The sequence below is a fragment of the Littorina saxatilis genome, linkage group LG3, assembly GCF_037325665.1.
Source record: "Littorina saxatilis isolate snail1 linkage group LG3, US_GU_Lsax_2.0, whole genome shotgun sequence".
Lineage (NCBI taxonomy): Eukaryota > Metazoa > Mollusca > Gastropoda > Littorinimorpha > Littorinidae > Littorina > Littorina saxatilis.
Genome location: NC_090247.1, coordinates 40,451,063 through 40,467,542, shown reverse-complemented (window position 1 = coordinate 40,467,542; position 16,480 = coordinate 40,451,063). Strand labels below are relative to the sequence as shown.

General features: G+C 43.7%; 1 protein-coding gene across 3 annotated transcripts in view; it reads right to left on the bottom strand.

The window, feature by feature from the left end:
- The window catches only part of LOC138962353 (uncharacterized), a 196,312-nt gene extending 189,938 nt beyond the window's left edge, over positions 1 to 6,374 (bottom strand). For all 3 annotated transcript variants that reach the window (XM_070334138.1, XM_070334139.1, XM_070334140.1), the window contains exon 1: positions 6,118 to 6,374. The gene's annotated coding sequence lies outside the window, so the exon portion shown is untranslated. The remainder of the gene's footprint in view (positions 1 to 6,117) is intronic.
- Between the last annotated feature and the right edge of the window lie 10,106 nt (positions 6,375 to 16,480).

Here is a 16,480-nt window from a genome sequence, read left to right as displayed (position 1 = left end):
TATATTCTATACAAGAAACACTTAACAAGGGTAAAAGGAGAAACAGAATCCGTTAGTCGCCTCTTACGACATGCTGGGGAGCATCGGGTAAATTCTTCCCCCTAACCCGCGCATACATTGTGTCAATCTGTCGACAAATGAAATGAAACTAAACGCACTGCATTGTTTTCTCTCACTAAGACAGTAGATTCACCGATTCCCCGCGGCCGATAAAGCGCTGGCATATTGCATGAAGATATCTTTATATTAGTCCGTACACAAACAATAACAGGTACATAGCACAGTAGCTGTTGTGATTAACAGGAAAGCGCGATTTTCTGTATTCTTTTAACTTTCTGACCTTGTTTTTAATCCACACATAATATATGTAATATTTTTCGATCCGGGGAATGACGAAGAATAGAATGTAATCATTGAATCTCTTATCTAAATTTGAATTTTCATGAGAGTTTTCATGATTCTAATGAGCAAACTCATTCATTAATGTTTAAGCTTCCACGCTGAAATGCAATCGTCCAGACTTGGTCAAAGATTGCTTTGCCAAAATTTCAAACAATTTGATTGAATAATGAGGGCGTGACAGTACCGCCTCAACTTTTGTACAGAAAAATACAACCGGATAAGGCGTCATCAAAAACATTCATTAAACAAAAAAACTTTTAAAACACACACACACATACACACACACACACACACACACACACACACACACACACACACACACACAACGTCTAGGAATATCATTTGCAGGAACTCTCATTTAAAGTTTCATGAAGATTGGTCTGGTGGTTTTCTGGATATCGCTCTAAACACACACACACACATGCTCACGCTCCCATCTCTCAGCATAAAGTGACCCAGACAAAGCAGACTCCCTGATACAGCGCCGTGGCCGATGGGTTGCAGCCACTGAAGCAAGAACGTCGTAGGTCAGAAAGACAGTGGGAAAAGTCGAGGCTCGTCGTCCACAAACAAATGTATGATCTAGCTAAACAGAAAGTTACGGACCTTGTCGACCACGCAAAAACTTCTTTCTACTCCGCCAAAGTCCAATCCTGTACATATTCTGAAAGGTTTTTCCGGAACCTAAATTCACTGTTTGGCAAAGACCAAGTGCTCGTCCCTACCTAGTCGTGATCCAAGCACACTTGAAACATTATTCTCTGAATGCTCAGGTGGTAGAGCACTGGACTTGTGATCGAAAGATCGCTGGTTCGAATCCGGGCCGGGACGGATACGTGTCTTCTTCTTCTTCTTCTTCTTCTGCGTTCGTGGGCTGAAACTCCCACGTACACTCGTGTTTTTTGCACGAGTGGAATTTTACGTGTACGACCTTTTTTTTACCCCGCCATTTAGGCAGCCATACGCCGTTTTCGGAGGAAGCATGCTGGGTATTTTTGTGTTTCTATAACCCACCGAACTCTGACATGGATTACAGGATCTTTTTCGTGCGCACTTGGTCTTGTGCTTGCGTGTACACACGGGGGTGTTCGGACACCGAGGAGAGTCTGCACACAAAGTTGACTCTGAGAAATAAATCTCTCGCCGAACGTGGGGACGAACTCACGCTGACAGCGGCCAACTGGATACAAATCCAGCGCGCTACCGACTGAGCTACATCCCCGCCCGGACACGGGTCAACTTTATGTGCAGACCCAGAGACGGTATCCATCTTCCACCCCCGTGTCACCACAGCGGCACGTTGAAGAACTCGGTCATTCTGCCTTAAGTGCAGATGGCTGATGCCACCTAAACACGCATACACTTCTGTATCTCATCTAAAGTCGGGTTAACACCCGGGAACATGCCCCTAATGGCTTTGCCGTGAGGGCGTAAAACTTGAATTTCTCTCAAAGAAAAATTCCCTGGATCCTAACCTGTTGAAGAACTACCATTTGATTTCAAATCTTCCTTTCCTTTCGAAGTTACTTGAGAGAATTGTTCTTCAGCAACTTCTTGGCCATTTAGAAACTCACAACCTCCTCAGTGCTCATCAGTCAGCGTATCGACCTGGACTTGGTACGGAAACGGCCCTCCTGCGCATTGTGAATGATATTCTCACAGCGTTAGACCAAGACAAGATCTCCGTGCTCTTGCTCCTCGATCTTTCCGCAGCCTTTGACACCATATAGACCATGATATTCTTTTGTCTCGACTTCAGTCTTCTGTTGGCATCTCTGGAGTCGCCTTATCCTGGTTTCGGTGTACCTATCAGAACGAAAACAGTTTTTAACAATCAAAAATCGTCAGTCTCCCACAACCCTCCTAGAGTTTGGTGTTCTACAATGCTCTGTCCTAGGTTGTGTGCTTTTCATCATGTACACGACGCCACTTTCACATGCTATTGATGATCACTCTGTCGAGCATGAAATGTTCGCAGACGACACTCAACTGTGTAAGTCAGCCAGTCCAGTAGAATCAGATGACCTCTTTCTGTCTCTTCAGGAGTGCACAGCAGATGTCAAAGTCTGGATGAACGCCAACAAGTTAAAGCTCAATGATGACAAGACGGCGGAAGCTTCTCTTGACAGCGTCATTCAAACTCCCAACACGTTTCCTCTGGGCGCCTGTGAAATCCTCTCTCCCAAAAAGTCATAGATCTCTGGTTTACCGTCTTGACTCTGACATCGCCATTAAGCAACATGTCATCGGAGTCTGCCAAGCAGGCTACTGCGAATTAAAACACAAAGCTTCCATCCGCCAGTTCCTCACTGAAGACGCCACAAGAACTTTCGTGACCTCCTGCATCCTTTCCAGACTATATTACTGTAAATTCCTCCTCTCTGGTGTCCCAGCTTCGACAATTCAACCTTGAAACTCTTAAGAAATCTGCAGCTCGTCTATTTTCAAAGCACGTCGTACACAACACTGTTCACCGCTGCTGTTCAGTTTGCATTGGCTTCCTGTGGCCCAACGGATAAAATACAAGATCGACATTCTCTGCTTTAAAGTAATAATAAACTCGGGCCCCCTCTACCTCTCCCAACACGACGTCTCGCACACTACGATCGTCTCCTTACACTCGTCGCTTTAAAGTTATCCGGTACAAACGAGTGCAACATGGTTTCCGCAGTTTCTCTCATTTTGGTCACTACATCTGGAGTGAACTGCCGTACATTGTCAGAAACAGTCGGTCACTGTCCTCTTTCAAGATCAACCTTTAAGACTCACCTCTTCCAACATGTCCACAGTTAGCTTCGTCCCAAACATCATTGTCCGGCATACGAGCAGCTGTGTGTGTGTGTGTGTGTGCGTGCGTGCGTGCGCGTGTGCGTGCGTGTGCGTGTGTAATCTAATTCGGGTGTACTGTGTGCATGTCAACCTGATTGTATTTTCATGGTGCATACAATGGTGCACAGTTGTTTTTATTTTTTATCAGTACTTTTCACGTATGTTTGCTTATTGATGTATATGTTCCCATGTTTTTTAAGGCGTCATTTATTGCGAATTGTACTTATTTTAGGGATGACCAAATCGTCCGCCCGATCGCCAGGGGTAAGTAAAATATCTGCCGGGCTAGTAGAAACCGTCTGGCAGGTCAGTGAAAATTCTGGTCAAATGTAAAGCTATTGGTTGTACTTTCGAGTTTTAAAGCCATATAAACACTGCAGATGCAGGAACTTCTGTATTAATCTGCAAAATCATCGCCATGTTCTTGAGTAACAAAAACGAGGCTCTTGTGCATGTCACCGCTGTTTTAATTGTGTAAAAAAAAATTTAACACTCATAATTTGTTGTGTGCTATGTATCGGGCCAGCGAAATTTCTGGTGTGCTAGTGACTTTCTTGGATCGGACATGTCTTGCGAAGACAGCAGGACAGTATCACCAGGACTGCTCTTCACCGGACACCGAGGGAAAACGGAAGAGAGGAAGACCCAAGAACACCTGGCGCGCGACGAACGGTGGAGGGAGAACTAAAGACCCTGAACCAAACGTGGGGTACAGTCCAGAGACTCGCCCAGAACAGACAGGAATTGAGGTCCTTTGATGCTACGTACCCCCCCCCCCCCCCCCCCCCCCCTCCTTCGAGCCCTTGTAAAGCGCTATATGAAGGTTCTATTCTTCTTCTTCTTCTTCTTCTTCTTCTTATCACACACACAGACGGGCGCAGTGGCGTGGTGGTAAGACGTCGGCCTCCTAATCGGGAGGTCGTGAGTTCGAATCCCGGTCGCTGCCGCCTGGTGGGTTAAGAGTGGAGATTTTTTCGATCTCCCAGGTCAACTTATGTGCAGACCTGCTAGTGACTTAACCCCCTTCGTGTGTACACGCAAGCACAAGACCAAATGCGCACGGAAAAGATCCTGTAATCCATGTCAGAGTTCGGTGGGTTATAGAAACACGAAAATACCCAGCATGCTTCCTCCGAAAGCGGCGTATGGCTGCCTAAATGGCGGGGTAAAAACGGTCATACACGTAAAATTCCACTCGTGGAAAAACATGAGTGAACGTGGGAGTTTCAGCCCACGAACGCAGAAGAAGAAGAACAAGAAGAGCAAACGCTCGATCGAGTCACTTTCGCAGTTCTGAATATTATATGAGGCATCAGATGGACAGGAAGAAATTGCTATTCACAACACAATGAGTCACGTTCACATAAAATTTGAGCCCGGTCACTTTTATAGTTTCCGAGAAAAGCCCAACGTTAAGTTGTGTGTTGCCGAACAGAAAAGGCTAGTTATCTCCCTTGTTTTTCTGATAACGTTCGTAAAAGGCTACAGATGTAAATACTTTGATGTAAAGAATAATCCTACAAAGTTTCAATCACATCCGATGAACTTTGTCAAAGATATAAAATGTCTAATTTTTCCTTTGACGCTGACCTGTGACCTTGAAAAAGGTCAAAGGTCAACGAAACCATCGTTAAAGTGTAGAGGTCATTGGAGGTCACGACTAAACAAAATATGAGCCCGATCGCTTTGATAGTTTCCGAGAAAAGTCCAACGTTAAGGTGGTGTATGTCTAATTTTTCCTTTGACGCTGACCTGTGACCTTGAAAAAGGTGAAAGGTCAACGAAACCATCGTTAAAGTGTAGAGGTCATTGGAGGTCACGACTAAACAAAATATGAGCCCGATCGCTTTGATAGTTTCCGAGAAAAGTCCAACGTTAAGGTGGTGTCTACGGACGGCCGGCCGGACGGCCGGCCGGACGGCCGGCCGGCCGGACAGACTAACACTGACCGATTACATAGAGTCACTTTTTCTCAAGTGACTCAAAAATCACAGGCACACACACACACACACACACACACACACACACACACACATACAACTTGACTAAATGTAGAAAATGAAAGGTGGTTACCTTTGTAAACGCGAACGCTTTGTTGAAAAAGAAAGAAGAGAATGCTTGCAGAGACGAAAACTGAGTTTTCTAAACGTTGCTAAAACGTTTCACTTGTCAACTGTCGACATCATGTTTTTAATGCAACCAAAATACCACGAGAGTGTCTCAATACATCGTATATATATATATATATATATAAATATATATCTATATTCACGCATTCCTTCAATTCGCTAAAATCTATTTAGAACAAGAAATAAAAAAAGTTGCACTGACTGACGTGCAGCGGCCACAGCTCCTAGATCAAATCGTTTTCACGTCATTTAATTGATAGCTCTCGGCATTCAACGCTTTTTTTCTTTATCTATTTGGTGTTTAACGTCGTTTTCAACCACGAAGGTTATATCGCGACGGGGAAAGGGGGGGGGGGGGGGGGATGGGATAGAGCCACAGTTTGTTAATTGCTTCTTGTTCACAAAAGCACTAATAAAACAATTGCTCCAGGGGCTTGCAACGTCCCAGTACAATATATTACCTTACTGGGAGAATGCAAGTTTCTTACATACTGCTTGACTAAAATCTTTACAAACATTGACTATATTCTATGCAAGAAACACTTAACAAGGGTAAAAGGAGAAACAGAATCCGTTAGTCGCCTCTTACGACATGCTGGGGAGCATCGGGTAAATTCTTCCCCCTAACCCGCGGGGGTCATTCAACGCTCTTCCTATGAAGTCGGAAATATCGTCAATCACAGTGTGTCATTTTGTAATCAAAATGTTCCACTTGACACTCAATCATACATCAAACTGTCCACAATTTAAAGCTTACCAAATCAGTAGCTTGCTTCGCTGCCAACGGTACGTCGATCCGTGATGACAACGGTGCCTGGGTGCTAAACCTGTTGCATCGATCAACAACGAAGTATGTGTGCGTGCAGTCTAAACTTCTGTGTACTCACAGATCTTGTTCTTTGCTGATCTACGGCTGCACGCCGCCGAAACTGAATGAAATTCTTATGTTTTTGCTTGTGACATTTTTCCGTGGAAAAACTAGAGCAGTAAATTGTCGTCTGCCATCATGCCGGAAAGAGGAATGTGGCGTTATAACGACAAACAAAAAAGAAAACCTCAGTTTTGAAGGGTACTATCGCAATACTTTTGTGTAACAAAAATCATATTATATGGAAAAACAAATCAAATGTATGTAGCAAAACAGATTGCCATAGCTAGATTTTGCGACAACTTGTCGCGAGAGGCCGATCACGCCGTATAAACGGTTGCGTCGACTGAAAGCCGCGGGATCGGTTGCATCCGACTAAAGCCGCGGGATCAGGACACGCGAGGTGAGTTTCTCCACAAAATTACAAATCTCTTCTCTTAATTAGTAGACTCACATAACTTTTGTTTACACTTTGAACTTAGGTGTTGTAGCATCACAATCACATCATCGATTTTTTTCATTGATTGCATTTACGTGGGAATGTTGAACTGTGATTGTTTACACTTTTTCAAGCGCATTTTTGTAAATTTTCACTTTCAACCTTCACCACTAAAAAATCAAGCTTTCGGACAAAGCTACAGACAATTAAAATGTAATCAATGATTATTTATTGACCATTGGGTTAAATTTTATTAGCTAATGTTACATAGTTAGGCTACTTCATATTTTATGGATATATGCAAGGACACTAAACAGTTTGACGGTTGCACACCACGGAAAATCCTTGTACAGACCGGTTGTGCGCCACGGTAGTCATCGGGTGTGCGCCGTGGAAGTAATTGAAAGTTTAAAATCGCTTCTGAACATTGTACAACAAACATCATGCCATGTAATGGTGTACAGTGGCCAGCAAAAGTATCGCACTGACATCAAGATAGCTATCCGTCGTGATACCAGAGATCTCCATTCTGCAACCAAAGCCAGTCAGTGTTAACATTCCACTCTTGTTTGCATTTTCTCAAAACTCACAAGTTCGAAGTTAATATCGTTTTGAGATAGACAAAAAGCAGACCCATGGCATCATAAAAGCAGACACCATGGCATCTTTTGACATTTCATTTTCACCCCTCCCGGTTGAACCCATTTATTGATTTAAACTCTTCCCTACTCCCTTATTTATCCTTAGAGGATTATGACTTTATACTTATCCACAGTGAACACGGTCATTGAACGGTGCATGTCAAATGGCATTGAAATCGGGAAATACAAAATAAATTACCTACTTATAACGGGGCTTGTCCACTCGATCTAATCTACAGAAATTGCAAGGGTAATCACTCTGTTTCCCTTTTTACATTTAGTCAAATTTTGACTAAATGTTTTAACATAGAGGGGGGAATCGAGACGAGGGTCGTGGTGTATGTGTGTGTGTCTGTGCGTGTGTGTGTGTAGAGCGATTCAGACCAAACTACTGGACCGATCTTTATGAAATTTTACAAGAGAGTTCCTGGGAATGATATCCCCGGACGTTTTTGTCTTTTTTTCGATAAATACCTTTGATGACGTCATATCCGTTTTTTTGTAAATGTTGAGGCGGCACTGTCACACCCTCATTTTTCAATCAAATTGATTGACATTTTGGCCTAGCAATCTTCGACGAAGGCCGGACTTCGGTATTGCATTTCAGCTTGGTGGCTTAACAATTAAATAATGACTTTGGTCATTAAAAATATGAAATTTAAGTTCATCTTATTCTTCATCATTTTCTGATTCCAAAAACATATAAATATGTTATATTTGGATTAAAAACAAGCTCTGAAAATTAAAGATATAAAAATTATGATAAAAATTAAATTTTTGAAATCAATTTAAAAACACTTTCATCTTATTCCTTGTCGGTTCCTGATTCCAAAAACATATAGATATGATATGTTTGGATTAAAAACACGCTCAGAAAGTTAAAACGAAGAGAGGTACAGAAAAGCGTGCTATCCTTCTCAGCGCAACTACTACCCCGCTCGTCTTGTCAATTTCACTGCCTTTGCCACGAGCGGTGGACTGACGATGCTACGAGTATACGCTTTTGCTGAAAAATTGCATTGCGTTCAGTTTCATTCTGTGAGTTCGACAGCTTGACAAAATGTTGTATTTTCGCCTTACGCGACTTGTTTCTTTTCTTTTTAATTGGTCTAAGGTGTCGCAAGACGTGAGAAGACATGAGAGGAAGAATTCGCGCGCTTTCTCTCTCTGTCTCTCTTTGTTTATCTGATTATGTAATGTCATTGTAGGTGCGTCATCTTTCTTTTGCGTCATTGCAAATTTGTTCAGCATCGATCAATGCTGACTGTGTTAGCAACGGGGGAGTGGGGGGGGGGGGGGGGGGGGTTACGTGCTGCCTATCTTGATGTGAATGACTGTTATATCTCTCTCTCTCTCTCTCTCTCTCTCTCTCTCTCTCTCTCTCTCTCCGTGGACGATGAACGTTCGGTTCTAGACTAGACCTGTCTCACTTCCTATAACGAGTGTTTGACTTTTGATGACATAAATATTAATCATATTAATATAAAGTAAATATATTCTTATTGGTATAATGTGCCTATTTGTGTGTGTGTGTGTGTGTGTGTGTGTGTGTGTGTGTGTACGAAAAGCGACTGTGCGAATACATTAAATGATTAATCATCGGTATTATGTTCTTAATTTTGTTTATATCCGGACGTATTGGTATTATCTGTATACCTTTTTGATTGCGATTGACGTGAAAACAGAGTAGCGTAATGCATAGTTAGTGTGAATTACGAATGTGCATGATTTTAGATTTTGATCTGAATTTAAAAAAATGTGCTTGAATTTAGCATAAATGACAAAGAATATTGGCTGTTAAGTGTTTAATGCATGTGCATTATTTGATTTTACTTAAGTGTGTATATTATAGCTATTTTTGGCTCACGTAAGTGTAGCCTAGATGCGATCGTAACTTTGTCTGTCTGTGCGTGCGTATGTGCGTGCGTGCGTGCGTGTGTATGTCTGTGGTAGAAACTCTAACATTTGAAGACGTCACATTACATTGACGTCACATTATGACGTAAGAGGGTTAGACGTCACGCGAAGGAAGTACTGAAAGTCTCGGTCATTATTATTTTGAGCGGGCCGAGACTAGTTGGCAGTCGTGTCCCTGTAAGTAGGCTACATGCAGACAGACAGATCTAGATCTAGTGTCTCGCTTTCTTGCACAGTTTCACCTATGCTCTTTCTGTGTGTGTGTGTGTGTGTGTGTGTGTGTGTGTGTGTGTGTGTGTGTGTGTGTGTGTGTGTGTGTGTGTGTGTGTGTGTGTGTGTGTGTGTGTGACGGAGTGATTGAGTTTGTGTTACTGTTTGTCGATTTCTTACGTGAGCCTTGATGGCTTCGCCTCTTGTTATTTTTTGGGCCAACGTTTTATTGTTACAGTTTTATTTTCACTTCGGTCGGTGGTCTTGTTAGGATCACGTGCTACATGCACACGAAAAGCCAAGATAATGATTGTGTTCAGGCTTGTATATAAGGTTGTTTTCTAATCATTTAATATGTTTGCAATTTCTTATGTAGGGGAAGGGCTCCTAATATGGACCACTTTTTGTTTCATGCTAATAACTAGCTTGTTTTCTTCTGAAGAAGTTTCGTTTTGTGTTTGATAGTCCTTCTCTCTTAGGTTAACGGATAGGCCTAATTAGAGTGAAATAGCTTTGATAGACATTCAGCAAAAATTAAATACAGAAAAAATCACAAATGGTCCGTATTAGGAGCCTGGGTGCCTAATATGGACCAGTGAAGCGGCCTTCACGAATCACTGTAAAAAGCTCCCTTTACTTCAAAATAACATGATGCAACTTATTGTACAAGTCAGACTAATTAAAGTATGCTTTAGATTGAGCTGTTTCGGGTTGATGAGAGCATTATTTGAAGTACACCAGGAAACTGAAGAAGCTTATCAAAAACAGAGTGAAAATAAGTGAAATTATCAACTTCCACGAAAAGAAGACTTTTAGACTTTTTGTTATTTTTGTTAAAAATCTCGAGGGCTAGTTATAGGTTATTTCCAGCAAGCTTCTTTATGAAATAATGAAAATAGCCTTTAGCTTTTTTTTTCTTCGATTTGTTGAAGGTGGTCCATATCAGGGGACTCGCACATACTTTGAGATTTTGCTTATATCTTCTGTTTGCAGTAGAAACTCGGGGTCAAACCTGCTTACATATAACAAATACGGTCTTATCTGTCATAAATAGCAATTTGTGTGTGATAAAAGCTTTGGCTGTGGACAGAAATGAGTCCGTTTTAGGCGGCAAATTTAGAGTGAACGGTGCCAAAAGCGAAAAAAAGAGAAAAAGCCTAACGGTTTTGAGATTGGTGTTTCTGCAACTGTTTTGACATGTGCAAGTTATCCAGAGAGAGTGAATACAGCGAATAAAACTTTTTTGAGCACTCTAGCGCTGTTAGTTTGTCAGAACAGGAGGTGGTCCAAATAAGGAGCCGTTCCATATTAGGAGCCCTTCCCCTATACTAACTTGTAGACCCTCACCCCCATAGCCTCCCCTTGCAATGAACTTTGTTTATGCAATAAAATGTCTTACGACTTACGTCTCTCTCTAGCTCTCTCTCTCTCTCTCTCTCTCTCTCTCTCTCTCTCTCTCTCTCTCTCTCTCTCTCTCTCTCTCTCTCTCTCTCTCTCTCTCTCTCTCTCTCTCTCTCTCCAGGGGCGGATCCGGCCCCTCTCTGCCGGGATCGGTGGGGGGTGGTAGCCCGCTACCGTGGAGGTTGGGGGTTGCAGAGAAGCAAAATTTGGAGTTATCGGATCGTAAAAAAGCACAAAACATCGGCATTACAGGTGGTGGGGGGCTATAAAAACATAAAAAAAGAAGAGCTGAGACATTCACCGAATATAACTACTTCATATTACTGGCAAATTTAGAAGGACAATGTCCCATGGTGCACAACCGCTGCCAATCAAATATGTGACCCTCCACCACGAAATGAGTCGCATGTCACCTTTGCATGATTTTCATATTTTTAAATTTTCTTAAAGAGTTTTTTATGCTCTATTCGGTGGTGAAACCCGTTTTAGAAAAGAGCGAAAACTGTTTGAGTTATAAGCCTGTGACTAAGGTGACCCTCACACTGTTACCATACACTCCCCGGACTTATATTAAGCCTAGCGCAGAACCGCGCGAGGTGACATGCGACTCATTTCGTGGTGGAGGGTCACATATTGTCCCAACGTGCAACCATGCTCTTCCATGGTGTGCAACCATCCAACTGTTTGGTGTCTTTACATATCCGTAAAATATGAAGTAACCATGTAACATTAGCTAATAAAATTTAACCCAATGGTCAATAAATAATCATTGATTACATCTTAATTGTCTGTAGCTTTGTCCGAAAGCTTGTTATTTGGTGGTGAAGGTTGAAAGTCAAAATTTACAAAAATGCGCTTGAACAAGTGTAAATAATCACAGTTCAACATTCACACGTGAAACTCACCTCGCGTGTCCTGATCCCGCGGCTTTTAGTCGATGCAACCGATCCCGCGGCTTTCAGTCGACGCAACCGATCCCGCGGCTTTCAGTCGACGCAACCGTTTATACGGCGTGGTGTAGATCAAAATTGGTACATGTGCTTATTATAAGTAATCCGTCGCGATATAACCTTGAACGGTTGAAAACGACGTTAAACACCAAATAAAGAAAGAAAGAATTATAAGTAATACAACCCCTTTTACGAATTTCAAAAATCCAAGAAAAGCAGGTCTTAAAAGGGAGGGAGTCTCAAAAATGGAGGTACATTTACACAGGCTATCAACAGAACGTCTGAGAAAAAAGGGTCTAACTCACAGGAGCTTGTATCAAAGCACTGGGTAACGCGCTCAGCTTTCCCCCGGCATTCAGCTTTCTGATTCGATATTATACTTGACTGAAATATAGTTTTCTGGTCAAATTAAAGAAGCACAATTTTGTCATGTCAGTTTCTTGCAAGTGAAAGAGATTTGTGGTGAAATTGAATAGATTTTATCCCAAAATTCGATTTCTTCCAACACTTGGATCGAGTGGGGAATTTTAGGATGAAGCAATTTTCTAAGTTTAAATAAAAAATGTTGGTTGAACGAATTTGACACCATGAGTGTAAAGCTCGATCATCAGTACTATGGAGGGGAGGGGTGCTTTTCCGTGTGGAGTTTGTAGACAAGATCAACAAGGCCAAATCAGAAAGCTGTATACCGGGGGAAAGCTGAACGCGTTACACCGGTCGATCTACTCCTTTATCTTTTGTGTACTATTACTAAGCTTACTAGTATTCATAGTACAGCAAGGATAAAGAAGTAGATCGACCGGCGCTTTGATACAAGCTTCTGTGGTCTAACTCTGAAGAAAGGAGGAAGTCTAACGGACAAATTGACAGGAAATACTTTTGAAAGAACGGAACAAATACAAAAACAAAAACATGCTATATATTAGAAGCTCCTGTGAAAACAAAATAATATAAAGAAGAAAAAGCTTCAGTCTTTCTCAGTGTTCAAAACAATTCCACAAGTTTAATTGTGTTGGGGATGCGGAATTGGTGGGTAGGTGGGCATACATCACACAATAAGTGATTTACCAATACAATACAATATCACTTCACAAAAAGCTACTCCTCTTTCTGTTATGAATATGCTTCTGTTTGTAAATAAATACAAAGGAATCATTTTTTAGAAGTATGGACTTACATGGCACCTCAGATCAATATCTGATCAATATGACTGCAGGGCGTCTGTCTCCATCAGTAAACGTTTTCTTTTTATATTAAAATTTTAGTCAAGTTTTGACTAAATGTTTTAACATGGACTGGGAATTGAGACGAGAGTGGTGGTGTATGTGTGTGCGATTCCCAGAAAACTACAGGACCGATCTTCCTGAAACTTTACATACAAATTCTTCCAGATGATATTCCCCGATGTGTTTTTCATTTTTTTTTTATAAATGTAGTTGACGACGTCATATCCAGCTTTTAGTAAAAGTTGAAGCCCTCATGCTTTTATCAAATTGATAGAAATTTCGGTCAAGCAATCTTCAACGAAGTGATTTCTTGACCGAAATGTTAATAAATTTTTGACGAAGCCCGGAGTATGGGATTGCATTTCAGCTTGGAAGCTTAACCTTTGCCGTGCTTCCTGGGTTCACCTGTACCCAGAGACACACTAAAATCATTGTAACTCTGGAACCATTAAAGGTATCGTTTTGAAATTTTAAGTATCTCTCACACACCTAATTTGCTCTCTGTCTGCAAATTTTTAGTGTGTACATGAACAACAACAAAAATAATTGATTGTTATTTTACATAAACGCTACCGATTGCGCGGGTTCACGCAAACCCATACTTGTTAAAGAGTAGTGATTGTAACTATCCCTCTGCCGACGGCGCGGGTTCTGCTACACCCATAATTACCAAAGCGGCGGAACAGTGTTTATTCGCAGTCTGTCACGTTTGTTGTTTCTGCGTCTCCCTCTTTTGGAGGGGGCTTTGGTGTTCTCTCTCTTGAAATCTTTAGTTCCAGAGTTTCGGAATTTGTGGTGAGAGGAGAGGCAGCGCTCCTCGGCGTTCTGCGGCGTCATGCTTCCGGCCGTGGGGGATGTTCATTTCCTGACTTGCCTGTTGGTGCCTTCCGGTTCCGAGGAGCAGGTTCCTGTCTTGTTGATCGGTTGCCGCTTCCGCTGGTGGCTTTACCGGTAAGTCGAACTGGTCCTATTGCCCACGTGAGGCGTCTGGACACTCCCTTCTGGGAGACAGTTCTATGGGGCAGGGTCACTCCCTGCATTCTCCTGTTCTGACAATACCAACTTTCCCCATGAGGGCGCGGACTTTGCAGAACAGTAGCGGTAGCCGTTTTTTCGGCCGCCGCGTTTCCGGTTTTCACCGGAAGCTTAGGTCCTCCTACACGTGTACGCTGCGGCGGCGTGACTGGATGGACCACAGACTGGCCTTCGGGCTTTATGGCTTCCGGCCTCAGTCTATGCAGTTGTCGTTTCCGCATTCCGCGGTTTCGGCGGCTGCGTTTCCGGTTTTCACTGGAAACATAGGTCCACCTACACACGTACGCTACGGCGGCGGTGACTGGATGGACCCCAGACTGGCCTCCGGGCTTTATGGCTTCCGGCCTCAGTCTGATGCAGTCATCGTTTCCACTTTTCGCGGTTTCGGCGGCTGCGTTTCCGGTTCGCTGGAAGCATAGGTCCTCCTACACGCGTACGCTACGGCGGCGGTGACGGGAGGGACCACAGACTGGCCTCCGGGCTTTATGACTTCTGGCCTCAGTCTACGCAGTCTTCTTTTCCGCTTTCCGCGGTTTCGGCGGCTGCGTCTTCAGACTTCGCCGGAAGATTCGGTCCTCCTACACCAGTACGCTATGGCGGCGGCGACTGGACGGACCGCAGACTGGCCTCTGTGCTTTATGGCTTTCGGCCTCAGTCTATGCAGTCTTCGTTTCCGCATTTTGCAGTTTCGGCGGCTGCGTTTTCCGGCTTCGGCTGGATATGCTGGCGCTTCATTTTGGAGGCCAGAGAGGGAGCAACAGCGGTCGGCTTTCGTGCACTCTGTATTTTTCAGACTGGCCTCTGGGCTTTATCGCTTCCGGCCTCAGTCTATGCAGCCTTTGTTTCCGCATTTCGCGGGTTTAGCGGCTGCGTTTCTGGTTCTCACCGGAAACATAGGTCCTCCTACACGCGTACTCTACGGTGGCGGTGACGGGACGGACCGCAGACTGGCCTCCGGGATTTATGGCTTTCGGCCTCAGTCTATGCAGTCTTCGTTTCCACATTCTGCGGTTTCGGCGGCTGCGTTTCCGGCTTCGGCTGGATACGCTGTCCCTTTTCCTGGCGCTTCACTTTGGAGGCCAGAGAGGGAGCAACAGTGGTCAGCTTTCATGCACTCTGTGCTTCAGCCGGGGCAGTCTTTACTTCACCTGGAGGGTGTTGTGACTTCCGCTCATCCAGGTATGGTGGCGGATGATCACTCTACTTGCCCTTTTCCTCTTAGTCAAGGGACGAGTCAGGTCGATTTCCGGAGACACGGGTTTCTGGTTTTCCGGTTATTCCGTGTATCCTTCCGCCTCTGGGTTGTTGACTTCGGTCAGTGTCCTTCACTAGCCCATTCTGAAGTTCAGTCTGTGGTCAGTGAAGAGACACAGTCGGGATTTCCGTTCATGCTAAAGTTTTTTACTTGAAGCTAAGGCGGAGGTTTCATCCCGTTATTTTCCTGAGGGTGCATCGGTTTCGGCGGCTTCCGTTTTTGGTTGCCCTGTTGGCGATGGCTTATTTCCGTTCCGCGAAGGAGGATGACTTCTCCTTCCGGTTCGCACATTCTCCCCCAGTGGTTTTCCACCTCTCATAGGTGCGGGCTAAGCTAGCACATCCTGGGAGTGGCATTCCTTCTGTTCCTGTTCCACTTCTGGCTCCGTTTGGGCCATTTTCGGGGCAGGCACAACCTTGGGGCGGATGGTCGCTTGACTTACCCTTTTCCTCATAAATCTAAACAACGAAGTGACTGTGGTAAGATGAACAAAGTTAAAAAAACAAAGGAATACTGTACTCACCAATACAAGAACGGGACAAGACGGTACGAATTTTCGCTTATGGAAGCTTCATCAGGAAAAACAAGAACACAAAAGACAACAAAAAGCAGACGCAACACGGAACGAACAAGGTTTGAAAGAAAATGGAGGGGAAACACTACTTTTCCTCATAAGTCAAGGGAGGAGTCAGGACGATTTCCGGGTACACGGATTTCCGGTTTCCGGTTATTTCGTGCATCTTTTCGCCTCTACTTTTGATGACTTCGGTCAGTGTCCTTTGCTAGACCAGTCTGAAGTTCAGCTGTGGTCAGTGAGGAGACACGGTCGGGATTTCTGTCAACGCTCAAGTTATGCTTGAAGCTGTGGTGGAGATGACATCCCGTTACCTTCCTGAGGGGGCATTGGCTTCCGGTTTGAAGATTCTTCTTCTGTGGCATACCACCTTTAGCAGGTTTTGGCGAATTCTTCCCATGCCTGAAGTGGTATTCCTTCTGTTCCTGTTCTTTTCTTGTTTCTCAAGGCAAGTTACTGAACAGTCTCAGCCTTAGCTAGCTTTTGGCTACACAGTAATGACTTACTTCATGTCTTGGAGTGCCAGCTCCAACTCGCGCTCACACCCGGATTCTGCCATCGCTGCAAGAAGTCGGTGAAGGGAGAAACTCGATGCACCCACTGA